This window comes from Balaenoptera borealis, assembly GCF_965194805.1.
Source record: "Balaenoptera borealis genome assembly, chromosome: 2".
Lineage (NCBI taxonomy): Eukaryota > Metazoa > Chordata > Mammalia > Artiodactyla > Balaenopteridae > Balaenoptera > Balaenoptera borealis.
In genome coordinates, this window is record NC_138867.1 from 165,372,548 (window position 1) to 165,399,763 (window position 27,216).

A 27,216-nucleotide genomic window follows, 5' to 3' on the forward strand; every position below is an offset into this window, starting at 1 on the left:
CACCTTGGGGGGCGGGGCAGGAGGGCCTCTCAGGCACTATTGGCTGCGTGCGGCTCCGCCCTCTCCCGCTGCTGGTCAACACATTCGGGCGGGAAAAGGAGCAGGTTTCAAATTTGAAAACCCTAGCGATGGGGGCGGGGTTGAGCGGGGAACGGGGCCCAGGGCGCAAGCGCCGGGGGAGGGGGCGCGGACCTGACTCCTGCGCTCCAGGGTCTGTGCCCTTGCCTGCTTGCCATCTGCCCCCGTAGCCCCCGCTGGGCTCCTCCTCCTCCTCATCTGCAGGGAAGCTATTGTTGCTACGAAAACGTCAGAAGGGTAGCAACTTGAGAACTGGCTTGCTTCAGAGTCCTGGGTTCTGGAGCCAACAGAGTTGAGTTCCTCTCCTGTCACCGCTACTTCTCAGCTGTGTGACTCGGGAAGTGCCCTCCCTCCTGTAAGCTCGGGAAGCCCTGAGACAGCGTCGTTGAAAGATCAGAGCCCACGCCTGTGCCGTGCATTTCCAAGGCCTGTTGCAACCTCACGCAGGCTTCTTCCTCCCACAGAGCCCCTGGTTGCCTTACTCAGAGTCCATGAGCCCTTCTTTTTTTTTTTCAATATTTATTTGTTTATTTAGCTGCGCTGGGTCTTAGTTGCAGCGTGCGGGATCTCGCTCCCTGACCAGGGATGGAACCCGGGCCCCTTGCACTGGGAGCGTGGAGTCTTAACCAATGGACCACCAGGGAAGTCCCCATGAACCCTTCTTTAACGTGATTTTCTAGCCTCCCGAAGAAGATGATGCGGTGATTTCTAGGGGCAGCACCAGTAGGTGTAGCCACACCTTTGGGGACAGTGACAGTCTAAGGGTGGAGACCGGAAGATGAAAGCAGCTGTTACAGGGTGGAGCATTACTGCCAGGCTGGGGCTGAATCTGTGACCTGGAAATGGAGAGGAGGGAGAAGGAGGAACTAGATTCTCTATAAAGAGACAGTCCTGGGTAAACACATGGCACATGGCAGTCAGTCCTCAGTTCCTTGGAAAAAAACCTTTGAGTTTCTCTAAGAGTCAATTCCAGAGGAATCACTGACATGCTCAGCCAGAACTGCTGCTTGGGACTATCCGCCCCTTCACCCACCCGTTCACTCATGAAATATTTGCTGAGCACTTGCTGGACCTTAGGCACTGTGCTGGGAGCTGGAGGATACAAGCATGGGCAAAACCAGACAGGGTTCTTGCCTCTGCAGAGCTCTCAGGTGAGGGGCAGAGAGACCGACATAGTAATCACACAGTAGAGATACACTCTGACACGTCCTCACAGGAAAAGACACAATGTAAGGGCACGTCCTAAGGAGCATTTGACCTAATCAGGGAGGTCAAAGAAGGTTTTTCTGGAGAAGTGGATGAGTAGGTTTTATCTATGTATAGGAGGAATGTAGAATTCCAGACACACTAACAGCAGGTGCAAAGTCCCTGAGGCTGAAAGGAATGTATGCAGATGGAAAGAAAGCCAATGTGGCCAGCATAGAGAGATCAAAGAGCATGGAGCAGGCTGACACTGGAGAGGCTGGCAGGGCCCAGAACAGGCTGAAGTGTTCCCCAAACCCCCACCTGCAATTAGGTATGTCTGAAGAAAGGAGTCACAAGACTTGTGAATGAATTTCCAATTTTGTTTCACTAAAGTCAGCACCCACACAGTGTAGGCACAAACCCACTAGTCAGATATCTGGGACCCAGGTGGCCCAGCCTTGGAGCAGGGGTAGGATTGGGGCAGGGTTGCGGGGGAGTGTCTGAAGGAGGAGAGTTCCCAGCAGAGGGAGGGAGCTCTTAAAGAGTTAGGGCTGTTCCAGCTGGAGGCTGTGGAAGTGAGGCAGGGGCTGCAAGGGGGGCTGGAGTAACCACATTGAGGAGTTTGGACTTCATGCTAGGAGGGTAGGATTTGAGCTAGGGAACAACATGGCCTCAGGCCTCCCATGAATTGGGCCAGGGCCACTGACCGGAGGAGCATGAAGCAATCCTTCCCAGGGAGCAGGCAGGTGGGGAGGATGGGGCTCCTGCCCCAAGCCCTTGGATGCCCTTCTGGGCCCCTCTGAGAAAATGCTAGTGCTAGTGCCATCTGCACAGGGCTGGGCAGAGGCCTCCAGGGCTCTTGCCCCCTCAGCAGTGACTGGTCTTAGAACCTCTTCCCCAGACCCCCAGGTCCTGCATGGTCCAGCCTGCACACTGCAGCCTGTAGCCTCCCTGCTGGCTCCCCACCCCTTGGCCCTGCCTGCCTACAGTAACTGTGGCTATGCTGCCTGCACTTCTGTGCAGGTGTTGTCAGAAACCAGTATCCTCTGGGCTCCAAGGGACAGTGCCTGCCTCTGTGCCCTGAGTGGGAGAGGAGAAAGAGACCCCTACCCTCCTGCCTTGCCCCAGGAGGACTCCTTGAAGAGGGCAGGTTGCAGGGCCTTGGTGCCAGGCTCACCATCCTCTCCCACCCTAAGGACAGGATGCCTGAGGAGATGGCTCCTGCTGTTCCCCTAGAACCCTTTCACTTCGTTCTCCGAAGCTGAGAGGAACAGCGGGAGGGGAGGTGGGGGTTGGGGCAGTATTGGAGCTAGGGCCTGGCTCAGACCCCGGACCCTGCCCAGCCCCCTCCCTATGCTCCCTGCCCCAGCCTCTCCCACTTCACTCATCCTCCCCTTTTCCCAGAGAGTAGCATTGTACTCCTGCTGAAAGGCCCACCAGGAATCCCTCGGCCCTCAGGACAAAGTTCAAGCTGGGCTGGGCCCCTCCTCCTGCCATGTCAGGCCACACACCCTGCCCTTGCCCATTTCCCTGCCTCCGCCAGCTTGGCTTAAATGTCACTTCCTCCAGGAAGTTTTCAGGTCTCCAGTTTTCAGAGCACCCGTCTGAAAGCAGCAGTGGCCCTGTGTCCCTCAGGGTCAGCCTCCTCTGTCTGACTATAACCACGGTGATAGAGGAAGCCAGTGTTAAGAAAGGGGCTTGGCCAAGCTATAGTGGGGGAGCAGGGGGCGGTGGGCCTTGGTGGGCCTGGGTCTCTATGTGCACAAGAGGCTGGTGGTGTAGCAGTCAACAGGCCCCCAACTTGGAGGCCACAGTTGGAATGCCACCCTCCCAGGCATGTTGTCAGGGGCTGCACAACACAGTGATTGACAGAGTCAGGGAGGCTAGCTGCTCCCTCTTTAAGTGCAGCGGAATAGGCCATGAGGCCAGGCCTGGCTAGACTACAGTCCCAGTTACCCTGGATGGGGTCACCGGGAAAAGGCCTCTGTAGGACCTGTAGTATGTCCACTACTTTATTCCTGATATAGGTAGTTTCTCTCTCTCCCCGCGGCCCATCTTTCTGAGAGTCTGTCAATTTTGTTAATTTGTTTAAAGAATCAACTTTGGATTTCTTTTGCTCCTTTGTTTCTAGTTCCTTAAGATGGAAATGTACATAATTCACTTTATTCCTTTCTTCTTTTCTGCACATTGCTTTCACTGCATCCCCAAAACTTTGATGTGTTATAGTTTTGTTTTCTTTTGTTTTTCATTCACATAGAGATATTTTCAGAATTTTTCTTTGACCTGAGACCTGTGGGTAATCTGAAGTGTTTTCCATAATGTCCAAATATTTGGAAATTTTCTAGATGTCTTTTTGTTATTGGTTTGTAATTTAATTCTATGGTGGTTAGAGAATATACTCTTATGATTTTGATCATTTGAAATTTATCAAGGCTTGTATGGTCCAGTATATGATCTATCTTGATGAAGGTTCATAGGCATGTAAAAATAACGTGCATCCTCCGGTTGTTATGTGTAGTGTTCTCAAAGTGTCAAATTAAGTTGGTTGGGCTTCCCTGGTGGCGCAGTGGTTAAGAATCCACCTGCCAATGCAGGGGACACGGGTCCGATTCCTGGTCTGGAAAGATCCCACACGCCGCGGAGCAACTAAGCCCATGCACCACAACTACTGAAGCCTGCGTGCCCTAAAGCCTGTGCCCCACAACTACTGAGCCCGTGTGCTGCAACTACTGAAGCCCGTGCGCCCTAGAGCCCATGCTCCGCAACAAAAGAAGCCACCGCAATGAGAAGCCCGCGCACAGCAATGAAGAGTAGCCCCCGCTCACCACAACTAGAGAAAGCCCACGTGCAGCAACAAAGACCCAACACAACCAAAAAATTAAATTTAATTAAAAAAAAATTAAGTTGGTTCATTGTGTTGCAAAAAAGAAAAAAAGTTTATATCCTTACTGATTTTGTTTTGTCTACTAGTTCTATCAAGTACTGAGAGATAAGTTTTAAAAATCTCCAAATTTAATTGTCGAATTGTCTATTTATCTCTCTAGTTCTGTCACATTTTACTTTATATGTTGTGAAACTCTAGGTGCATATGCATTTATGATTGTTATATCTTCTTGTTGACCTAATTATTTTTGTATTCTGAAAAATCCCTCTTTATCTTTGGCAATCTTCCTTTCTTTAATACTATTTTGATATTAATATAGTCACAACAGCTTTTGATTAGTGTTCTCACAGTGTGTTTTTTCCCCATCTTTTTACCCTTAACCTAACAGTGTCAGTATTTAATATGTTTATCTTGCAAATAGCATATGATTGGGGAGTTCCCCCCCGTGGTCTGATAATCTCTGCCTTTGAATTGTGTTTAATAAAATTATTTTGACATAGTTGATTTTAAGGTCTATCATTTTGATTTTTATTTTGTATTTGTCCCATCTGTCCTTTTCCCCTTTTCCCTCCCTTTCTGATTGCTTTTGGATTATTTGAGTCTTTATCAGACTTCCATTGTATATCTACGATTGACTTCTTATCATTACCTCTTTCAAGTGGTCTTTCAAGTGTTCACTTTAAGAACTATAATAATATATATCTTGGGACTTCCCTGGTGGTCCAGTGGGTAAGAGTCCGTGCTCCCAATGCAGGCGACCCAGGTTCGATCCCTGGTCAGGAAACTAGATCCCACATGCTTGCCGCAACTCAAGATCCTGCACGCCACAGCGAAGATCCCGAGTGCTGCAACTAAGACATGGCACAGCCAAAATAAATTAATTAAAAAAAAAAAGAACTATAATAATATATGTCTTTAAATTATCACAGTCTACCTTTAATTAATATTATACAATTTTAAACATAATATAAGAAACATAACCATTATGCTCCCTTTTACTCTCTACCATCATTTTTACTACTGTTGTTATATATTTTATTTCTATATGTATTAAAATTCCTAAAACATTGCTATAATCCTGCTTTAAACAGTCAATTGACTTTTTAAAAAGTAAGAATAAGCAATCTTTTATATTTCAACACACTTTACCATTTCCAGCATTCTTCATTCTGTCCTGTAGAGCTGAGTTTAACCTGGTACTGTTTTCCTTCAACCAAAGGAACTGCCTTTGGCGTTTCTTATAGTGTGGGACTTTTAACAACACATTCTACCAGCTTTTGTTGAAAAGCATTGAAAATGTATGATTTCATCTTCATTTTGGAAGCATATTTACACTACATATAAGATTCTAGGTTGACTGCCTTTCAGCACTTTAGTTATGTCACTCATTTGCCTTCTGACTAGTATTTCTTTTCCAAGTCAGCTGGAGTTCTTATCACTCTCCCACCACATATGTAATGTGTCTTTTTCCTCTATTTCTTTTTTTTTTTTGCAGATTCAAAGAGTATATTTTTATTTTACCATGTAAATAATTTTGGAAATATGACAGTACATTCAATATAAGCAATTTTAATACTGCCATCTTATAGGTGAGAGAGGCAGTAGAGAAGAGTATCAAGGATATTTTTACTACAGAGAAATAGTTTACCACAGTCCTCAAGAAGGTACATGGGGAGTCACCATGAGGAAAGAAGTTGGAAAAAAACATCATTCCTGCAGCTCTGAGAATCCTTGGGTGGGACCTGTGGAGGCAGGAGGTGGCTGTGGAGATGGACAGCAGACTGCAGAGGTGCACCATGGCCTGTTGCTGCCATCTTTCTTTGGTCTTATATCCACATTGCCACCATGATTCTCTCATACTATGATATTTGAGAACATCCCAAGATAAGAAGTGATAACCATTTAATATGTTCTTAAATGCTTTAGCTTCTTTCAGCTTCTCTAAGAGTTTCTGCTTGGTGCTTCTATTAGCTCCAGAGTTGAATGCCACTCCAAACTCACTGTCACATCCTCATCAGCATACTAAGGCCTCTTGTGGGTCATGTGCTGTCAGGGACCAGCGAGTCTGTAAAGATCTATTTTGTTTTAATATTTTCTCTTTATCTTTGATTTTCAGCTGTTGGATATGATACACCTGCATGTGGTTTTCTTTGTGTTTGTCTTGCTTGGTGTGTTTTGAGCTTCTGGAAAGTTTTTCAATCTTTATTTCTTCAAATATTTTTTCCTCCCCTATTCTGTCTCTCATCTCTTTGACCCCAATTTCATGTATGTTTCCCAGTTTCATAGTATATCAAGGGTAATTGATGCTGTTAATGTTTTTATGTGTTTTTTTTACTCTCTGCTTCAATGTGGATAAGTTCTATTTACTTGTCTTCAAGTTTGCTTATTCTTTCTTCTATAACATCCAATTTGGTATTTAGCCCATCCACTGTAGTTTTTATTTCAGCTATCATATTTTTCAGATCTAGAATTTCCACTTAGTCATTTTTTGAAAGTTTTCTATCCATATCTCAGAATATCTCATTATTCCACGTGTTAATTTCCTAGGGCTTCCATAACAAAGTATTATAACTGAGTGGCTTACAAAAACAGCAATTTGTTCTCTCACAGTTCTGGAGAAGTCCAAACTCCAGGTGTCAGCAGGGTTGGTTCCCTCCTGAGGGAGCATCTGTCTCAGGCCTCTCTCCTCACCTCTGGGGCTGCCAGCAATCCTTGGTTTTCCTTGGCTTGCAGATGCATCACTTCAGTCTCTGCCTCCATCTTCCCAAGGCATTCTCCCCTGTGTCTCTCTGTGTCCAAACTTCCCTCTTCTTTTTTTTTTTTTAAATATTTATTTATTTATTTAGGCTGCGCTGGGTCTTAGTTGTGGCACATGGGATCTTTAGTTGCGGCATGTGGGTTTCTTAGTTGCAGCAATGTTGACTTCTTAGTTGCGACATGCAAACTCTTAGTTGCGGCATGCATGCAGGATCTAGTTCCCCGATCAGGGATCAAACTCAGGCCCCCTGCATTGGGAGCGTGAACTCTTACCCACTGGACCACCAGGGAAGTCCCAAACTTCCCTCTTCTTATAAGGACACCAGTCACTGGATTAGGGCCCAAGCTGACCTTATTTTATAACCATATCTGTAAGGACCCTATTTCCAAATTAGGTCACATTCAAAGGCTCTGGGTGAACATGGATTTTTTTTTTTTTTTAAAGAAATTCACGTTCTTTTATTTATTTATTTATTTATTTATTTATTTATGACTGTGTTGAGTCTTCGTTTCTGTGCGAGGGCTTTCTCTAGTTGCGGCAAGTGGGGACCACTCTTCATCGCGGCGCGCGGGCCTCTCACCATCGCGGCCTCTCTTGTTGCGGAGCACAGGCTCCAGACGCGCAGGCTCAGTAATTGTGGCTCACGGGCCCAGTTGCTCCGTGGCATGTGGGATCTTCCCAGACCAGGGCTCGAACCCGTGTCCCCTGCATTGGCAGGCAGATTCTCAACCACTGTGCCACCAGGGAAGCCCTGAACATGAATTTTTGAGGGACACTATTCAACTCATTATTCCCCCTTCTCTATCCCAATTTTTGTTATTTTCCCATTAAGTATTTTATACATTTATAATAGTTGTTGTATGTCCTTGTCTGCTAATTCCAATAACTTGGCGTTTTTTTATGTTGAGGGGACTTCTTCTATTGACTCTGTTTTCTATTTAAAATTAAAGTACATTTTCTTGCTTCTTCTCATGTCTTATAATTTTTTTACTGATTCTAGAATATAAAAGTGAGGGAAAATATAATGGAGTATAACCATATTGAGGTATATATTGTTTTTTTTTTTTTTTTTTTTTTTTTGAGGTATATATTGTTTTGCTTTGTTTTGGTTATTTTCTTGAGTGCAAGTCCTTACCTATCTGGCAGTCAGATTCCTCTTGAGCTGAGCTTTGTGAGAAGTTTAGCAAACTGTACAGTTAGAAGGAACACACTCCACACGAGACCACCATCACTTCTGACCCTAACTGCAAGTTCAGGGGTTTCTCAAAACCACTGTTGGGGATGGCAGTTTGCTGGGACTCACAGAACCCACTCAAAGCTATTATACTCACTATATACACTGTATTATACAGTTTCTTACAGGGAAGGGATACAGATTAAGATTAGCCAAGGGAAGAAGCTCATGAGTCTGGGGAAGTATGAAATGTGGGACTTGGGACTTCCCTAGTGGTGCAGTGGTTAAGAATCCGCCTGCCAATTCAGGGGACATGGGTTCGAGCCCTGGTCCAGGAAGATCCACATGCCATGGAGCAACTAAGCCCGTGCTCCACAACTACTGAACCTGCGCTCTAGAGCCCGCAAGCCACAACTACTGAGCCCACGTGCCACAACTACTGAAGCCCGCGCGCCTAGAGCCCATGCTCCACAAGAGAAGCCACCGCAATGAGAAACCTGTGCACCACAATGAAGAGTAGCCCCCGCCGGCCATAACTAGAGAGAGCCCGTGTGCAGCAACGAAGACCCAATGCAACCAAAAATAAATAAATAAAAATTAAATTAAATTAAAAATTAAAAAAAAAGAAATGTGGACTTCTGCTCCTTCTTTCTGTGTAGTCAGGACATATTACTTTCCCAGTATCAACATGTGACAATATACACAGACTACTGTGAACTAGGGAGGCTCTTCTGAGCCTCAGTATTCAGTTTTAGGGGCTCCATTACTTAGGCACGATTGATTGATTGGTTAATCTCAGTCTCCAGATCAACTGATACTACGTAACCCTAAATCACGTGTGTGGTCTTTCTGGTGTGAACTGTCCCCACCCTAAGGTGTTGTCAGCACCCACCCTAAATTATACCTTATTCTCTGGCTAGCCCAAGGCCCCCAGAGAATAAGGCATAATTTAGGGGAAACAAAGATATCACCCAGAACCTGAGGGCAAAATCCAGACCTCTTCTGGGGCAAAGTTAAATTCTTTAGGACACAGGCCACCCCTTGCTTTTGGCCAAAACTCTTACAGCAAAATGATCCTATTGCCTAAGAGTTGGGGGGCCAATGTTGGGATAGGGATAGACTTAAAGAAACAACTATCTGTCTTATGAAGCCAGTACATACATTTTCATGTTTTTGTACTAATTCAATTATTCATTTTCCCCTTTGTATTTTATGATAAACTTGTGCAGAACTATTTAGCATAGCAATTAGCTGACGATTAGGTAAATACAGTTCTTCCTCAGGACAGTCATTTTCCACCTGTTTTACTTCCTTAGAGGGTTTTAACTCAATTTCCCAATACATTTGACTATGAATATCAGTATTATAACAAGGCCAGTGTTATACCCTATCCTCATTGTGGCAGCAGACGTGACCTGAAAAGCTCTGGCACATGACCAGAGTCCCACCTGGCCGTTAACAATTATTCCAGTGATGGAAATGTCTCCCAGAGTGATGGATGTCATTCAGGTTTGCAGACTTCCACTCAATTCTTTTAGGCTCCAAAAGCAGGAGTGGTCTCAGCAACATGTCATCATCCTTTCAAGCATCTGGTGTAATTGAGCTAAGAGACAATAACGTCTCACTCTGAGCCTCTCCCGAGGCACCAATGTAATATTGGATTTCTCTCATTGCAAAAACCATTAAACTTTACACTCAGCTACCATTCCTCCTCCTCCTCTCCATTCATACCCTAACTTTCCCACTTTGGGAGGGGGCGTTAGGGGTGGCCACTGTGCTGGTCCAGATTGCCAGCAGCAATACAAGTCTATGGGACTTCCCTGGTGGCACAGTGGTTGGGAGTCCGCCTGCCAATGCAGGGGACAAGGGTTCGAGCCCTGGTCCGTGAGGACCCCACATGCTGTGGAGCAACTAAGCCTGTGTGCCACAACTACTGAGCCTGTGCTCTGGAGCCCGTGAGCTACAACTGCTGAGCCCGCATGCCACAATTACTGAGCCTGCGCGCTGCAACTACTGGGGCCCGCGCACCTGGAGTCTGTGCTCTGCAGCAAGGGAAGCCATTGCAACGAGAAGCCCGCGCACCGCAACGAAGAGTGGCCCCCGCTCGCTGCAACTGGAGAAAGCCCGCACACAGCAGCAAAGACCCAATGCAGCCAAAAATAAATAAATTAATTAATTAAAAAAAAAGACAAGTCTAGTCTAGCACTTGCCCTCCCACAGGCCACTCTCACTCCTGTGGGGTAGGGTTAAAAGGGTACAGAACTGGTGGGCAGTCCCAATTACTAAGCAATATAGCTGCATTCACTGTCAGCGCCAATTTTGTCAGCTGGGGTGAAGGCACAACACACACCATCAGATCCTTAGGAATCTGATATAAAGGTTTAAAGGTATAGTGACAGTTTCTTAGGGATCATATCTGCTTCCAGCACCTGCAGTTGCAGCCCTTGCCCCGGGACCACTGCATCAGGTAGGACAAAAGAGGTTGAGGTGATGTGAGGAAAAAAGAAAAAAAGTATAGTTATACCAGCATCCTTCCCACCTCCTCTTCCCCAAGTACCACTCCCCCAGAAGCAGAGGATCTATCTGGTGGGGACTATCCCTTGGCCCCCCCATGTTGAGTGTGAGTGCACACTCATAATGGTGTATAAACCAGTTCTTCATGCCTTTATTTCTTCGTGTTTTACACACACACACAGAAAAGTTTCACATTGCTAATTAGAGAAATGAAAATCAAAACCACAGTGAGGTATCACCTCACACCAGTCAGAATGTCCATCTCAGAAAGTCTACAAATAATAAATGCTGGAGAAGGTGTGGAAAAAAGGGAACCCTCCTACACTGTTAGTGGGAATGTAAATGGGACTGCCACTATGGAGAACAGTATGGAGGTTCCTTAAAAACTAAAAATAGAGTTATCATATGATCCAGCAATCCCACTCCTGGGCATACACCCGGAGAAAACTCTAATTCGAAAAGATACACACACCCCAATGTTCATAGTAGCATTATGTACAATAGCCAAGACATGGAAGCAACCTAACTGCCCATTGACAGATGAATGGATAAAGAAGATGTGGTACATATATACAGTGGAATATTACTCAGCCATAAAAAGAATGAAATATTGCCATTTGCAGCAACATGGATAGACCTAGAGATTATCATACTAAGTGAAGTAAGCCAGAGAAAGACAAATACCGTATGATATCACTTACATGTGGAATCTAAAACAGTGATACAAATGAACGTATTTATGAAACAGAAACAGACTCACAGACATAGAAAACAAGTTTATGGTTACCAAAGAAGAAAGGGGGTGGGGAGGGATAAATTAAGAGTTTGGGATTAACAGATACACACTACTTTACATAAAATAGGTAAACAACAAGGTCCTACTGTATAGCACAGGGAATTGTATTCAGTATCTTATAATAACCTCTAATGGAAAATAATCTGAAAAGGAATATATATATATATATTCCTTTTCAGATTATTTTAGTTTTATATATATATATATATATATATATATATATATATATATATATATATAACTGAATCACTTTTCTGTGCACCTGAAACTAACACAACATTGTAAATCAACTATACTTCAATTTAAAAAACAGTTTGAATTGTCTGTTCATTTCTCCATCAAACTTACTCTGAGGATGACATCTCTGTCCACCCACTTCATGGACCCAGGTGGCCACCTCAAGTGAGCACCCCAGGAAACCTACTTGTTAATTCAAATCATCTTCCAAACCTGGAAGGGGTTCTTCTGTTGGGCATCACATGTCCTATTTTAATGTACACCTCAAATTCCCATAGTGGTTTCCACAGGGCTGTGCCCCATATGGTCATCCTGTTAATAGGCCAGTTTTCCATTGTCCTCTGCCTGACCATACGGGCAGGCCATTGGCCCCTGTCTGTGAGTCGGTAAAAACCCAAATATAGGGGCTTTTTACTATTGTCCAATTCTTCCATCACTGCTAGGAAAAAAGCAATCTGGCTCCCTGAGTTGATTTGCTTTGATTTTCTTCTATCAAAGTGGTGGCCTTCCAAACAGGAAGCTGTCCACTCACCGTGGAACTGCCATCCACAAACCAAGCAGCTCTTTGGTGGTCAGGGGAGGGCTGTTCATAAGGCACTGCCCAAGTATCCTGTGGCCATAGGATCCAGCAGCTCTTCAGGTGGTTCCAGAGTCAGCACTGGAGGAAAAGAGTGAGTACCCCCTTGCCTTCTCTGGTAGCACGTTCCTGTACCATTTCTATTGTATGATGGGACACTCCTGGGCATTGCCCTCCCCATTAGAGCATTTTTCCAACATCACCCAAGGAATTGTGGGTATTTCAGGTTTCAAGGTTATTTTTTTTTAATTAATTAATTAATTTATTTATTTATTTATGGCTGTATTGGGTCTTCGTTTCTGTGCGAGGGCTTTCTCTAGTTGCGGCAAGCGGGGGCCACTCTTCATCGCGGTGCGCGGACCTCTCACTATCGCGGCCTCTCTTGTTGCGGAGCACAGGCTCCAGACGCGCAGGCTCAGTAATTGTGGCTCACGGGCCCAGCTGCTCAGCGGCATGTGGGATCTTCCCAGACCAGGACTCGAACCCGTGTCCCCTGCATTGGCAGGCAGATTCTTAACCACTGCACCACCAGGGAAGCCCTCAAGGTTATTTTATGTCCCTCAGTCATAGGGGAAATCTCAGAGTCCAAAAGCAAGCTAGTTAGTACTGATATTCTCTCAAATGCAAATATTCTGGTCCCAATTCCCAGAAGTTGCCACTAGGTGGCACTCACAGGCTGTTGCTGTAAACTACAGTCTGCACTCCACACCGGGCTTTGGTACAGCAAATTAACAAACCTGTTGGGCTCAGGCAATCTCACTGGTTCCCACTTAGCGTGTCCAATCAATACTGGAGGAAGGGTAGATTTCCACGCCTTCTGATTTACAACGCTGGTAGCGGAAGCTTTCCCCAGTCAGACACAATATCCATCCCCATAATACATTCAGGTAAAGAAGACGCAACCACTTCACATAGTCTGTTCACACCTTCAATTTTCATCCAAACTTTCAGCTTTATCCCATCAACCACTGCATTCCTATATCCTCCCAATCTAGCTATAGCACTGTTAGGACTTCACATACAGATTTTGGAATACAGTGCATGGGGGGTCCCATAACAAGGAGTCCCAGAAAAGTCTCTTCAGCATCCTCTGACCATTTTACTCATTCAAGTTCATATGGCTTTGGGCCTCCAGCAGGGGACAGTCCTTATCTTGATTATATTGCCGGGCCATTGCCCCAGGTAATTGGAGGTCTCTAGCCATCTTTGCCTTCCAGCTTTTAAAATTCCTCCATACAAGGGTAAATAAAGCAGACTTATTTACGGCCCTTCATTATTGGGGCTCGTGCTCGCTTCAGCAGCACATATACTAAAATTGGAACGATACAGAGAAGATTAACATGGCCCCTGCACAAGGATGACATGCAAATTCGTGAAGCATTCCATATTTAAATAAATAAATGAATATATATATATATATCAGGGCTCTCATCAGTCCACAAAACTTCCAAGAGTGCTGGATTATGACCTTTGTTTTGACCCCATAAAGGTCTGCCTTATTCATCCCATTTCTAAATAATAATTGACAGATTTCCATGCCGCTAGGATGCGTCCCATGACCCTCCCTTTGTTTTTCCCCAGTCCCTCGTGACTCATTCCAACCATCTTCACTGTTTGTTGTTTCAGTATCATTTTTCCCTTCGATAGTGGCCCTAAGACTACTGTCTATAGCTCAGACCAGCTGTAATCCAAGCTTGGCCCAGTCTCAGGATCTGTCTCAACACTCTCTTTTGCTATTTTAGCAAATTACAGATAACAATAACCAAGGCAGAGTGTATTTCGCTTATTTCTTGTTACTTTGCATTTCCCTATGCATCCAGTGAACCAACTCCTTGGGAGTGGATTCTATCATTTCTAACTTCCATTATTGACTTTTGCCTCCAGTAACTGATCATGGCATAGCTGCAGTTCTGTACCATGGTGAACACATGGCCCTCCAGGAATGAAAGCTTCATCATACCCCACCCTCTCTCCCAATTTCTAGAGATAGTGAGCGACTCATCTGTGAGCACGCCTTTCATACTCAAACCAACCAATCTGGAGCCCACACCACCCCCCTTACACTCTGGGTCACCCTCCCCCTTCCCTGATCACCCCCCGCTTCCCTGATCACCCCAGAGCCAGTTAACAGACAGTGCTGGACAGCCCACTGAAATTATTCAAATTAGCTAATTCTAAGCCTACTTACCCCACCTCACCCATTCCCTCCTGCAGAAACAGCAATACAGGCTTTTGCCCATTATTTCCCCCTCTCCCTCCCTCTGCCTCCTGACCAAGGAGGGAATGCTTCCCAATCCATTTTAGGAGACTGAAACCACCTGAAGTTTAACCCCGTGTGGCCCTTCATGGCCTGGCGTGCCTCCAGTTTCTCGGGACTCTGAGTATAAACTTCTTCCTTCATGACGGTCATTTCCGGTCCGTGTGTCTTACAGTACTTGATTAAAACAAATCCCAGGAACTCTAACAATTGGAGCAGGATAGTTACAAACTGCTCTTGGCTTACTAACTGGATCCAACAGGCAGCAGCAGTTGCCAGGAAGGCACTGCTGGTTGTTGGTGTGCCTGCCTTTTGTTGGCTGTGGCATCATGTTGGTTTTTGTGGGGTGCTGCTAAGGAATCCCAACCTAAATTGTGGATCATGAAAAGCTGAGCTCTCCCTGAGCTGCTGCATAGGCTACAGTGTCAAGTGTCTGAGACTGAGTGCCGAGGGGCATCTTTCTTCATGTAGGCAAAGCACCCAGGGTCCAGGACAGAGTGCCTGGAGGTGTACAGGTAACTAGCTACATTAGTTTCTCAAAAAGGTCCCTACAGAGGACAAGGAGTGACTGCCCTCCTGCTGTCATGAGATGTCTGATCCACTGACCAGGCAGCACTGACCATCGGTGGGGCTGACTGTGTCATTTATAGGAAGTGCCTAGTGTCTGGGATGTTATATGCTCCTGGGGCACTTGATAAACCACCACCCCCTTTCCCTTTGAGCTTTGCTGAGTCAAAATTCTGGCCTGTTCTGTGGAGTAGTAGGAGAGTACTCCACTGCCTGCTCTCTCGTGTGTCACAGGCCATTAGTGGAGTCAGTGTGAGAGTATCCTCCTCAAGGGACCGTGGCACCCTACAAACGTCATTGTTCAGGTGGCAAACCTTTTTGCCATTGTCTGCTTGTTACTGTCACCATTCGTCCCCTGACTCAGTGGGATGTCAGGGGCCATCCCTGGAGACCAGTGGCTCAACGTTTAATGAAACAGGAACATCTGGGTCCGGCTCTCCCCAAGCCCTTGAGAATGGAGTCCAATTAATGTTCACAGGCAGCAAGACTGGCCTGAGAAAGGTGTGATTATCAGGAATCCAGATCTCTCAGAAATGAGGGTTTGGGTTACATCACCAGATAAGCCACCAAGACCTGTTAAGGTGATAGCTGAGGATGAGGAAAGTTTACAGTGGATACTGGAAGAAGGTGAGGATGGAAACTAGCTGCAGCCCTGAGACCAACTGCAGGCAATGGTGAGTGTAGTTTGTTTCACTAACCTTCCTTTTCTAAGTTATCCTCCTGCAAGACAAGAGGCCAACAGGACCCATGGAGGAGGTCCTTCCTGAGCCTGGAGATCTGTATGGTGCAACAGGTGGACTGTCGTGGCTGTGAGTGTATGCTGGTTGGAGGGTGTGAAAATGGTCCCTGCCTCTCCCCCTCCGGACCCACTGCCAAGCTTTCACTAGAGCCGCACGTCCCCGAGCCAACGCCTGACCACAAGGCTTTGGGTAGAAAGGCAGGCCCATTCAGGCAAGATGTGGGAGTCTCCCTTTTGGCTTAAGAACTCCTCTGATGCTTGACTGAACCTTTCTTGGAACCGTGCTGCAGTCTGAGACCTTCCCACCCGGTTCTTCATTCTTCCCTCTCTCTGCGCACCGGTGTCTGTCCTGCATCTTGGTCTGAAGGCTCTCCCCACCTTCTCCTGCTCCCTGCACTAAAAAATCTCCAGCTCATCTGAGCCAGTCTTGGCATGTGCTTCTCATGTGGTGACCCAAACAAATGCAGATGTGTTCCCTCCTTCTGATGCAGGATACTGGGGACTGCCATTGTACTGTGATCTCCACCTGGTTTCTGTGGTCACCTCACAACTTATTCCACACTCAGACAGTGTAAAGGGGCATAATTTTTTAATGTATTTTTAAAAGTCTTTATTGAATTTGTTACAATATTGCTTCTGTTTTATGTTTTGGTTTTTTGGCCATGAGGCATGCGGGATCTTAGTTCCCCGACCAGGGATCGAACCCACACCCCCTGCATTGGAAGGCAAAGTCTTAACCACTGGACTACCAGGGAAGTCCCTAAGTGGGCATTATTTGTTGGACTCTCCAACCTCAACAATATTTAAGGAAGTTTAAAATTTTTAATACTTTTTGCTATAAAGTTCTTGTGCATTTTTTGGTTAGATGTTATGATTTTTTGCTGCTGTTATTATTGTATTATATTTTCTAGTTGATTATTGCTAGTGTTGAGAAATGCTTTTGGCATTTAGAAATTTATCTTGTAACTGGCAACTCTCTTATGAATTCCATGACTGTATTTTATGTTTTCTATATTGTCGACCATATCATTTGCAAATAGGATATGTAAATAATGACAGTTTTATTTTTCCGTTTCCATACTTTTTTACTACTAATTTCCTTCTCTTGTCTTCTTATGTTGGCCAGAACTTCCACTACCATGTTGATCAGTCTTGGTATTGCTGGCATCCTTTTTTATTTCCAGCCTACTAAGAATGACTCTGGGTTTGTTAAACATGATGTTTGCTATAGGTTTTTAAATAGCCTTTGCAACGTTAAGGAAATTCCTCTCCATTTCTTCTTTTTGCTTGTTTTTTAAAAATAAAAACTTTTTTTCTGCAATCAAAGAAGAAAAAGTACATTTTCTCCTTTAGGTCACTGATTTAGTGAATTACATGGATACACGTCTGCTCAAGATACACTGTTGTTATGAATACACTACATGATTTAGATAATGTGTCAGAGACAGCTAGCTCGTCCTTTAAATTTATTTTCTCTTTCTTCTGTAGGAATATGACCCCCCAAATTTTGGGGGCATGCATGAATTCCCCTAAGGAAAACTATTTCCCACTTTCCCTCACAGCTAGATATGGCCATGTGACTAAGTTCCAGCCAATTGAATGTGAGTGGAGATGAGGTAGGCAACTTCTAGGTCAGGCCTTTCTAAAAGGAAAGTGTGATTTCTGTTGCTCCTTCACCTCCTTCTGTTGGCTGGAGTGTGGATGTAGTGGACAATGGGGATACCCTAGGGACCCTAGAGCCAAAAGGTAGGAGCCTGGAACCAGGCCAGTCCTAGACTATTATGTGAGAGAGAGATACATTTCTATCTTGTTTACAGCATTGGGTGGAAGGGGAGGAGAGTCTGTTTCAGCATCCAAACTTGTATCCCAAATAAAACAGCCAAAACGGTTCTCTAATATTTTGCTTGGGGGTTTTTCATCTATATTCACAAGTTGTACGGACTTAATAACTTTTACACACTCCTTACCTGGGTTAAACTTCAGGTTGTCTCAGTCTCCTAAAATGGATTGGGAAGCATTCCCTCCTCGGGCAGGGTGCTGTGGGGTGGGTGCTCAATACGCACCCCACCTCCCTCTCAGGGCGCCTTGCTGCACCGCCCAGGCTAGAAACGCAGACCTTCTTGCAGCCAGAGTTCTGTCTGTGACACAGGTTTGCAGTGAGATATGTCCAACAGGACCACAGGAGTGGAGGCCCTGCTTCCGCTGCTCTGGGTGGTAAGCACTCAAATGCCCGATAACGAGTTTGGTGGGTGTGAAGTAGCTGTGGGACATCAAATTTCTGTAGGTGCAGATCTGGCAGCCTCATGGCACTGGAGCAGATGACTGCAGCAAAAGTGCCTTAGTATTTGCCCTTTTCTGGATTATCTGGGTTTACTCTCTTGACCTTTTTTGAGTTGTTTCTTTTTTAATTTTATTTGAACACAGTTCATTTCTCTTTCTCATTTTCTTGTAATTTCATTTAAAACAAAATTTCCCTCTAGGTTCTGCTTTAGCTGTGTCCCACAGCTTTCCTCTATTAGTGTAGGGCTTTCATTATGATTCTTCTCTACTCGAAGTGTTATTTAATGGTTTGTTTCTAGTTTTCAGATACAAAGAATATTTAAAGCTACCTTTTTGTTGTTTTCCATGTATATTCTCCCTATTTCTTCATTTCTCTTTAAGAATGTCCATCTCTTTATCTTCTCCCAAGGTCTTCTAGGATGCTTCTGATAAAAGAAATGTTCACATATTAAAGTATGGGGAAGTCATTCTGGCTTATACATGACTTAACTTGAATTTTATGCTAACTAGAACAGCCTGTCGGTGGCCTATCAAACATACTTATAAATCTGCTTTAATTATTAAAGAAAAGGGTGCATTGACCAGAAGTAAAGACTGTCCATGTTAAAAATAAAGATTAAATGCCTCCCTTCCTGGGACGCCAATGCTGGTACTCCTTCAATGATAAGACCACTTCCCAGGTGCCAAAGTCATACTGACTCAATGTATACATGCTGATCTGATTTTTTTTTAAAGCTTCAAGGAGTGTATCCCTGATTTTTTGATGTTCTTTGTTCTGACAAGACATAAAACTGTGCTAAAAACCATGGTTCTCCAGAGCCGTTCCTCAGATTAATCTGTGAGGCTGTCTTCCGGGCTATAGTCCTCAGTTTGGCTCAAATAAAACTCTTTTCTATTCCTATTATAGATTGTTTATTGATTATTTTTGTCCACAGCTCTTTGATTTTATCTTTCGACTTGCTAATTTGTTGAATCCACATTGTTACTCAACCCATCTACTGAGTTCCTTATGTCAACAATGACAAGTTTCAGGCCCTGTATCTCCAGTTGGTTCTTTCTAACTGCTTGTTCTTTCTTCATATGTCCGGGATCCTCCCTGGTTTGAGGAAATCCTTTTTACTCTGGCAGTCCTACGTGGTCGGCTTCACTAGCACAAGTTGTTCCGATTTCCTCTTTGCAGTTCCCCGCGTCTCAGGTCCCTGAGAACCCACCCCCACCCCCGGCCCAGGGTCATGGCAGATCCCACCTGCCTGGGAAAGGGGGCCCACGTGAGCCTACTGTCAGCTTTGCCCTGATGGTGACCCTGCTGTGGAGGAGACCACACCTCAGGACCGAGGGTCTGTCGGGAACATTCCAATCATTCCCCATTTTCTCACCCGCCCTTCCCTTACCAGAATTCATCTTCTCTGAGACCTACTACGTGACTCACTCCTAGCTTCCTCCCTGCTCTCACTGCTGTGATTGACCTATTGTGTCTGCAAGCCCTGAGATCACTCAAGGTCAAGGAACTGAAAATTCAAATGCCTAACTTTAAAAATTCATTTTTCCTATTGGAATTTCCCTCAGTGTTTTCTCTCTTGAAAAAAATTTAAACCTATAGAAGAGTTGAAAGAATAACATAATAAACGTCCATATACTCTTTTTTTTTTGGCCATGTCACGCAGCTTGCGGGGATCTTAGTTCCCCGACCAGGGATTGAACCCCAGACCCTCAGCAGTGAAAGTGTCAAGTCCTAACCATTGGACTGCCAGGGAATTCCAGCACCCATATGCTCTTGATTCAGATTCATTGATTATTAAACTTATGCAGGTGGTTATCTGGGGAGAGTGGCGCTCCTGGAGAGGACACGGATACTGCTCGTCCTTCCCCTGCACCTTGCCCTAAGGATCTCTTCCCTCTGGCTGTTCCTGAGTTATATCCTTTTATAATAAACCAGTGATCTAGTAAGTAAAAAAATAAAATAAAATAAACAAAAAAGTAGATAAACTTATGTGACATGATCCCCTCACCCCTGCTTATACAAAAGATAGCTTACTATACACTTTCTTTTGAACCTTGCTTTAGTTGGATAAATAAATACTAGAAATCACCCCATATCAACTTATAGAGATCTTCCTCACTTACACACACACACATATATATACTACATATTATATATATAATCTTCTGTTCCATGAGTTCAATTAATCTACACTTACTAATATAACTGATACTTTGGCGTCAACTCTCTTATACCATGTCATATTCACTCTATATTGTCTTATTTTTATATCATTTCATTCTCTGTATGATTGATTGGTTTGCTTTTGTTTTTGTATTTCTTTTGGAAGTGAGGGGGTTTGTATTTCGGTTCTAGTGGTTATTTTTCAGTTAATTACTTCTACGAGGCCCTCAGGCCCTTGTCCTTATTTGGGTTTCTGCTATTTCATTGGCCAGCTCTGAACGCCATCTTTGGACGCCCACCTGTTCTGTCTGTGAGAATCAGTGAGCTCACTGTGCTTTCCCCTTGCTCTTCCCATCCCCTACTGTTCAGTTACTGTCATACAAGGTTTACATACATTTTCTCCACGCTTCATCCCTTTTTTGTTTTACAGTTTGACCCACAAATAACATATTCCAGGCATCAAGAGTTCTTTTGCCAGTTTCTCAAATCATCTCTTTGTTGAATAAAGCTCATCCTCAAGAAGGACCTGTGAATACAGTATTCCCTGTTTCTGTATTTTTAAAGCTTTTTTTTTCCTCTAGGATCTTAATATTTAAAGGATAACCTGGCTGCATATAAAGTCATTGGTTTACACTCTCGTACACTGAATTTCTTAAAAATGTTGCTCCCATTTGTCTTGCTTTGTATGATATTCCCAAGAAGTCTTTGTCTAACCCCAAAATCACAAAGATTTTCTTCTAGACATTTTATAGTTTTAGGTTGATAATCCATATACAAAATTATGTTTATATGTGGATCATCAATCTAAATGTAAAGCCGTGTGGATGTCCAGTTGTTCCAGCACCATTTGTAAAAAGACTATCCATTCTCCATTAAATTACTCTTGTACCTTTGTCAAAAATCAATTGGTCACATATGTGTGGATCTATTTCTAGATTCTATTGTCTTCCACTATATGTCCATCCTTTAGCCAATACCACAGTGTCTACTATGGCTACTACTATAACTTTAGAATAAGTCTTGAAATCAGGGGCAATGAGTGCTCCAACTTTGTTCTTACTTTTCAAAATTGTTTGGGCTGTTCTAGGTCTTTACTGTTCCATTTCAATTTTAGAAGCAGCTTTTCAATTTCTACAAATAAAATTGCTGAATTTTTTGGTGAGATTGTATGCATCTATAGATCAATTTACAAAGAATTGAAATCTTAACAATATTGAGTTTTCTCATTCATGAATACTATATATCTCTTCATATATTGAGCAGTCCCACAGATATTTTGTAGTTTTCAGCATACAATTCTTACATATATTTTGATAGATTTTTTCCGAAGTATCTTACAATTTTCAGCACTATTATAAATAGTACTGGTTTTTATTTTAAAATTCAATTTCCAAATGTTTGTTGCTAGTGTGTATAAATACAACTGATTTTTTTTGTATATTGACCGTGTAACCTGTAACTTTGCTAAACTCACATTGATTTTAGTAATTTTTTGTAGAGTCCTTAGGGTTTTCTAGGTAGGACTACAATCATGTAGTCTGTGTTTTGTATCTTACTTTATAATCTATGTCAGTGGTCCCCAACCTTTTTGGCACCAGGGACCAGTTTCGCGGAAGACAATTTTTCCATGGATGTGGTGGGCGGGCAGGGGGGAAAGGTGGGGATGGTTTGGTTCAGGTGGTAATGCGAGTGATGGTTCAGGCAGTAATGCGAGCGATAGGGAGCGGCAGATGAAGCTTCACTCGCTGGCCAGCTGCTCACCTCCTGCTGTGCAGCCTGGTTCCTAACCTGCGGACCGGTAGCGGTCCGCGGCCTGGGGGTTGGGGACCCCTGATCTATATGACTTTATTTCTTCTTGCCTTATTACATTAGCTAGTACTCCCAGTACAGTGCTGAATAAAAGTCATGAGACTGGACATCCTTGCTTTGTCCCTGAACTTAGTAGAGAAGCATCCAGTCTTTCACCATTAAGTATGATGTAGCTGTAGAAATTTCATAGATTCCTTTATCAGGTTGAAGAAGATCTCTTGTTTCTAGTTTGCTTAGTTTTTTAATCACAAATCGTAATGAATTTTGTCAAACGCATTTTCTGCAGCTTTTGACATCATATGATTTTTATTCTTTGGTCTGTTGATATAGCAAGTTACAGTAACTGATTTTATAATGTTGAACCAACCTTGCATTTTTGGGATAACTGCCTCCTTCCTTTGGTCATAATGTATTATCCTTTTTATACATTGCTGCATTTGTTATTTAGAGGCTTCCATGTTTATTCAGAAGTTTTTTTAAATTTCCAAATATTGGGGAATTTTCCAGATATTTTTCTGTGAATTATTTCTAATTCAGTTCCTTTGTGGCCATAGACCATATTTTCATTATTTAAATTCTTTGTTTCACGGCCCAGCAGTCTATCTTGGTAAATGTTCCACATGTACCTGTTTTCAGAATATGTATTCTGCTGTTTTCAGGAAAGTGTTCTATAAATGTTAGGCCAAGTTGATAGTTTTGTTCAGGTCTTCTTTATTATTACTTTGGGTTTTTTCTGTTTAATTTATAAGAGTGTCTTCAAGTATAATTGTGAATTTCTCTATTTCTCCTTTGAATTCTATCAGTTTTGCATCATGTGTTTTGAAGGTTCATATACACATAGGATTGTTATGACTTTTTGATAAATTGATCATCTTGGGCTTCCCTGGTGGCACAGTGGTTAAGAATCCACCTGCCAATGCAGGGGACACGGGTTCGAGCCCTGGTCCAGGAAGATCCCACATGCCACAGGGCAACTAAGCCCGTGCGCCACAACTACTGAGCCTGTGCTCTAGAGCCTGTGAGCCACAACTACTGAGCCCACGTGCCACAACTACTGAAGCCCACATGCCTAGAGCCCCTCCTCCGCAACAAGAGAAGCCACCAGAATGAGAAGCCCATGCACTGCAACTAAGAGTAGCCTCCCGCTCACCACAACTAGAGAAAGCCCACGCGCAGCAACAAAGACTCAACGCAGCCAAAAATAAATAAATAAATAAATAAATTTATTAAAAAAAAAATTGATCATCTTATCACTGACCCTAATTATCCCCAGTAATAATCCTTATAATGACATTACTTGGTCTAATATTTATATATCCAATCCAATTTTTTTTTAACTGGAATATGGTTGATTTACAATGTTGTGTTAGTTTCAGGTGTACAGCAAAGTGAATCAGTTATACATATACATATATCCACTCTTTTTTAGATTCTTTCCCCGTATACGTCATTACAGAGTATTGAGTACAGTTCCCTGGGCTATACAGTAGGTCATTATTAGTTATCTATTTTATATATAGTAGTGTGTATATGTCAATCCCAATCTCCCAATTTTTCCTCCCCCACCTTTCCCCTCAGGTAACCAAAAGTTTGTTTTCTACATCTGTGACTCTATTTTTCTTTTATAAATAAGTTCATTTGTACCATATTTTTAGATTCCACATATAAGCCCAATATTCCTTTGATTAATGTTTCCATCCTCTTACTTTTTTTTTTTAAATTAATTATTTATTTATTTATTTATTTATTTATGGCTGTGTTGGGTCTTCGTTTCTGTGCGAGGGCTTTCTCTAATTGCGGCAAGCGGGGGCCACTCTTCATCGCGGTGCGCGGGCCTCTCACTATCGTGGCCTCTCTTGTTGCGGAGCACAGGCTCCAGATGCGCAGGTTCAGTAATTGTGGCTCACGGGCCCAGTTGCTCCACAGCATGTGGGATCTTCCCAGACCAGGGCTCGAACCCGTGTCCCCTGCGTTGGCAGGCAGGCTCTCAACCACTGTGCCACCAGGGAAGCCCCATCCTCTTACTTTTAACCTACCTGTGTCTACATATTTAAAGTGTATTTCTTGGGAACTTCCTGGCGGTCCAATGGTTAGGACTCAGTGCTTTCACTGCCAGGGTGAGGGTCTGATCCCTGGTAGGGGAACTAAGATCCTGTAAGCCACATGGTGCGGCCAAGAAAAAGAAAAAAAAAGTGTATTTCTTGTAGAAAGCAAATAGTTGGGTTTGCTTTTTTATCTAATCTAATAATTGGATATGTTTTGGGACTAGTAATTGTGTTGTTTAGACCATTTACATTTAATGTAATTAACAATATTGCTGGATTCAAAGCTACATCATGAAAGTTGTTTTCTATTTGTTCCATCTGTACTTTTTGAATTAACTTCTGAGTTTTTTAAATGACTGTATTTAGTTTCATTATTGGCTTATTATTATACTTAAAAAAAATATTGGTTGCCCTAGGGTTTACAATATATATATTTTGACCTATCACAGTCTACCTTCAGATAATATTGTGTCACTTCACATACAGTGTAAGAAACTTACAAGAGTATATTTCCAGTTCCTTCCTTCCATCCTTTGTGCTATGGTTTTCATACATTTTACTTTTACATATGGTATCAACTCCAGAATATAGCATTACTCTTTTTGCTTTGGATAGTTATTTACTTTCTAACATGATTAAAATGAGAAATATATATATATATATTTTTTACCTTTATTTATTTTTACCATTCTGTTACTCTTCATTTCTTTGCGTTGACCAAAGTTTCTTTCAGTTATCATAATCATACTCCTTCTGCCTGAAGGACTTCCTTTAATACTTCTTGTAATGGGGATGTGCTAGCAATGAATTCTCAGCTGTTGATTGTCAGACAAATTCTTTACTTTCACTTTTGTAAGATATTTATACTGGGTATGGCATTTAGGGTTGACATCTTTTTATCTTTCAGTACTTCAAACGTGTTGTCCATTTATTCTGGCCTACATAGTTTCTGATGAGAAGTATGCTATAATTCTTATCTTTGTTCCTCTGTATGTAATATGTCTCTCCCCAACCCACTGCTTTCCAGATTTTCTCCATCTTTGGTTTTCAGCAGATTTAATACGTTGTTTCTCTGTATTTGTTTTTTATTCTGAAGGAGAGAAGCCTTAGCCTGCTTGGGGTTCTCTGAATTTTGTGGATATGTGGCTTGATGTCCCTCATCAGTTTTGGAAAATTCTCAGTCATTACCTCTTCAAATATTTCTTCTGCCACTTTTCTCTCTTCTCCTTCTGGAACTCCAGTCACACAATGTTAGATCACTTGATATTGTCTCATACTCATGATTACTCTGTTCTGTTGTGATTTTTTTTCCTACCTTTTTTCTCTTTGAATTTCTGTTTGGATGCTTTCTATTGACCGATTTTCAAGTTCACTGAGTCAATCTGACTAGTGAATCCACTGAAGGAATTCTTCATCTCTGCTTTCATGGTTTTTACTTCTAGTATTTCCATTTGACTTATCCTTTTGGTTCTGTCTCTTCTGAAGTTCCCCGTCTGTCCTTGCATGTTGTATACCTTTTCCACTATATCTTTAACATACTAACCATAGATAGAGTCCCTGTCATCTATCTCTACGTCTGGTCTGTTCACAGCTTTATCTCTTAACAATGGATTGTTTTATTCTCACTTTTTTTGTTTACTAATAATTTTCTCATTGAATAATAAGACATCAAGGGTAAAACAGAAGAGACTGCAGTAATTTTTATACCTGGAAATGGCCACACCTCTTCTTCAGTCAGGCTATTAATATGGTGACTAAGTCCAGCTAAGCAGGAGTTGGGCTGGGATTGCATTTTACAGTTGCTCTTTTTACCTTAAGTGTACCACAGGTTTCAAATTCTTCTAGCAGAGGGCTGCTGGTGCCTAATGCTTAGGATAATGGTTGAAATGCCAGAGAGGTTTTTCTTAGTATTCCTTATTCCCCGTGAGCTTTCATCTTTTCCTACCCACGTGTGCCACAGAGATGGTCTCTCTTTATCCTCTTGCCCCTTCCTCAGTGATAGGCTGCTATTTCTCTGACTGGATGCTATGCTTGTGGTGGGGCAGGGAGCTCTTCTGTTGTCCTGGTCCACATGCAGACTTAGGCAGGTCCTATCTGCTTGGGCCTTGGGGATGTAGCTTCTTTTTTTTTTAAGTTTTTCTTTTTTTTTTTTGGCCGCATTGGGTCTTCATTGCTGTGTGCGGGCTTTCTCTAGTTGTGGTGAGTGGGGGCTACTCTTTGTTGCGGTGCATGGGCTTCTCATTGCGGTGGCTTCTCTTGTTGCAGAGCACGGGCTCTAGGTGTGCGGGCTTCAGTAGTTGTGGCACTCAGGCTCAGTAGTTGTGGTGCACGGGCTTAGTTGCTCTGCTGCATGTGGGATCTTCCTGGACCAGGGATCGAACCCGTGTCCCCTGCATTGGCAGGCGGATTCTTAACCACTGCACCACCAGGGAAGCCCGAGGATGCACCTTCTAAGCATCCCTGGCCCTTCTCCCTGTGGCACTCAGAATCTGCTTAATATTGTGGTTGTTCTTTGGAGGATTTTTCCCACCCCTCCCCCAGTGATAGTAGACCTCTGCTATCTCTTGGGATTATAAGCCCAAGAGAGTTGCTTGCCTGTGTCAGTCAGCGTCTGGCCAGAAGACCAAAACCAAACGGAAATGTGAACAGAGAAAGCTTAATATAAAGAATTATTAACTATTTACAGGGAATTAACTACTACTAGAAAATAAAAGAGAATTCTAAAGAATACCCTAGGCTGAGGGAGAATACCTATGGATGGAACAAACTTAGTTGGGGGGATCCTTTATCCAAGGCTGGGATTTAGACTGTAACTGGCTACAAAATTTTCTGGAAGGCGAGCACCACTGAATGTCTTGCACACAAACTGCTGCACTGTTGGAGCAGAAGAAAAAAGACACACCTTGACCATGAAGAGAAGCCCCTTCCTCCCATAGTATCTGTCCAGCTCCTTCTACTGACAAAGCTTATTATCATGGCAGAGGACAAAGAAAAATGTTTGCAGGGTCCAGCTCCAATATTCCAAGCAAGGCAATGAAGGCTGGATTTGGAGCTAAGATGCAATAAATTGATAACTGACACGGTCTACTTCCTGGCTACTCAGCTTCCACAGGCAGCCTTCTATATAGATTAAACTTCTGTATGACAACAAA

The 27,216-nt window shown here is 43.3% G+C and overlaps 2 long non-coding RNA genes across 2 annotated transcripts; both read left to right on the forward strand.

The window, feature by feature from the left end:
• Positions 1-78: 78 nt before the first annotated feature.
• On the forward strand, positions 79-8,056 carry LOC309623566. The gene is made up of 3 exons (XR_014241407.1): positions 79-2,843; positions 2,881-7,950; positions 7,989-8,056. It is a non-coding gene; the product is annotated as an uncharacterized lncRNA (long non-coding RNA).
• On the forward strand, positions 8,055-27,216 carry LOC309623567. The gene is made up of 2 exons (XR_014241408.1): positions 8,055-12,437; positions 12,749-27,216. It is a non-coding gene; the product is annotated as an uncharacterized lncRNA (long non-coding RNA).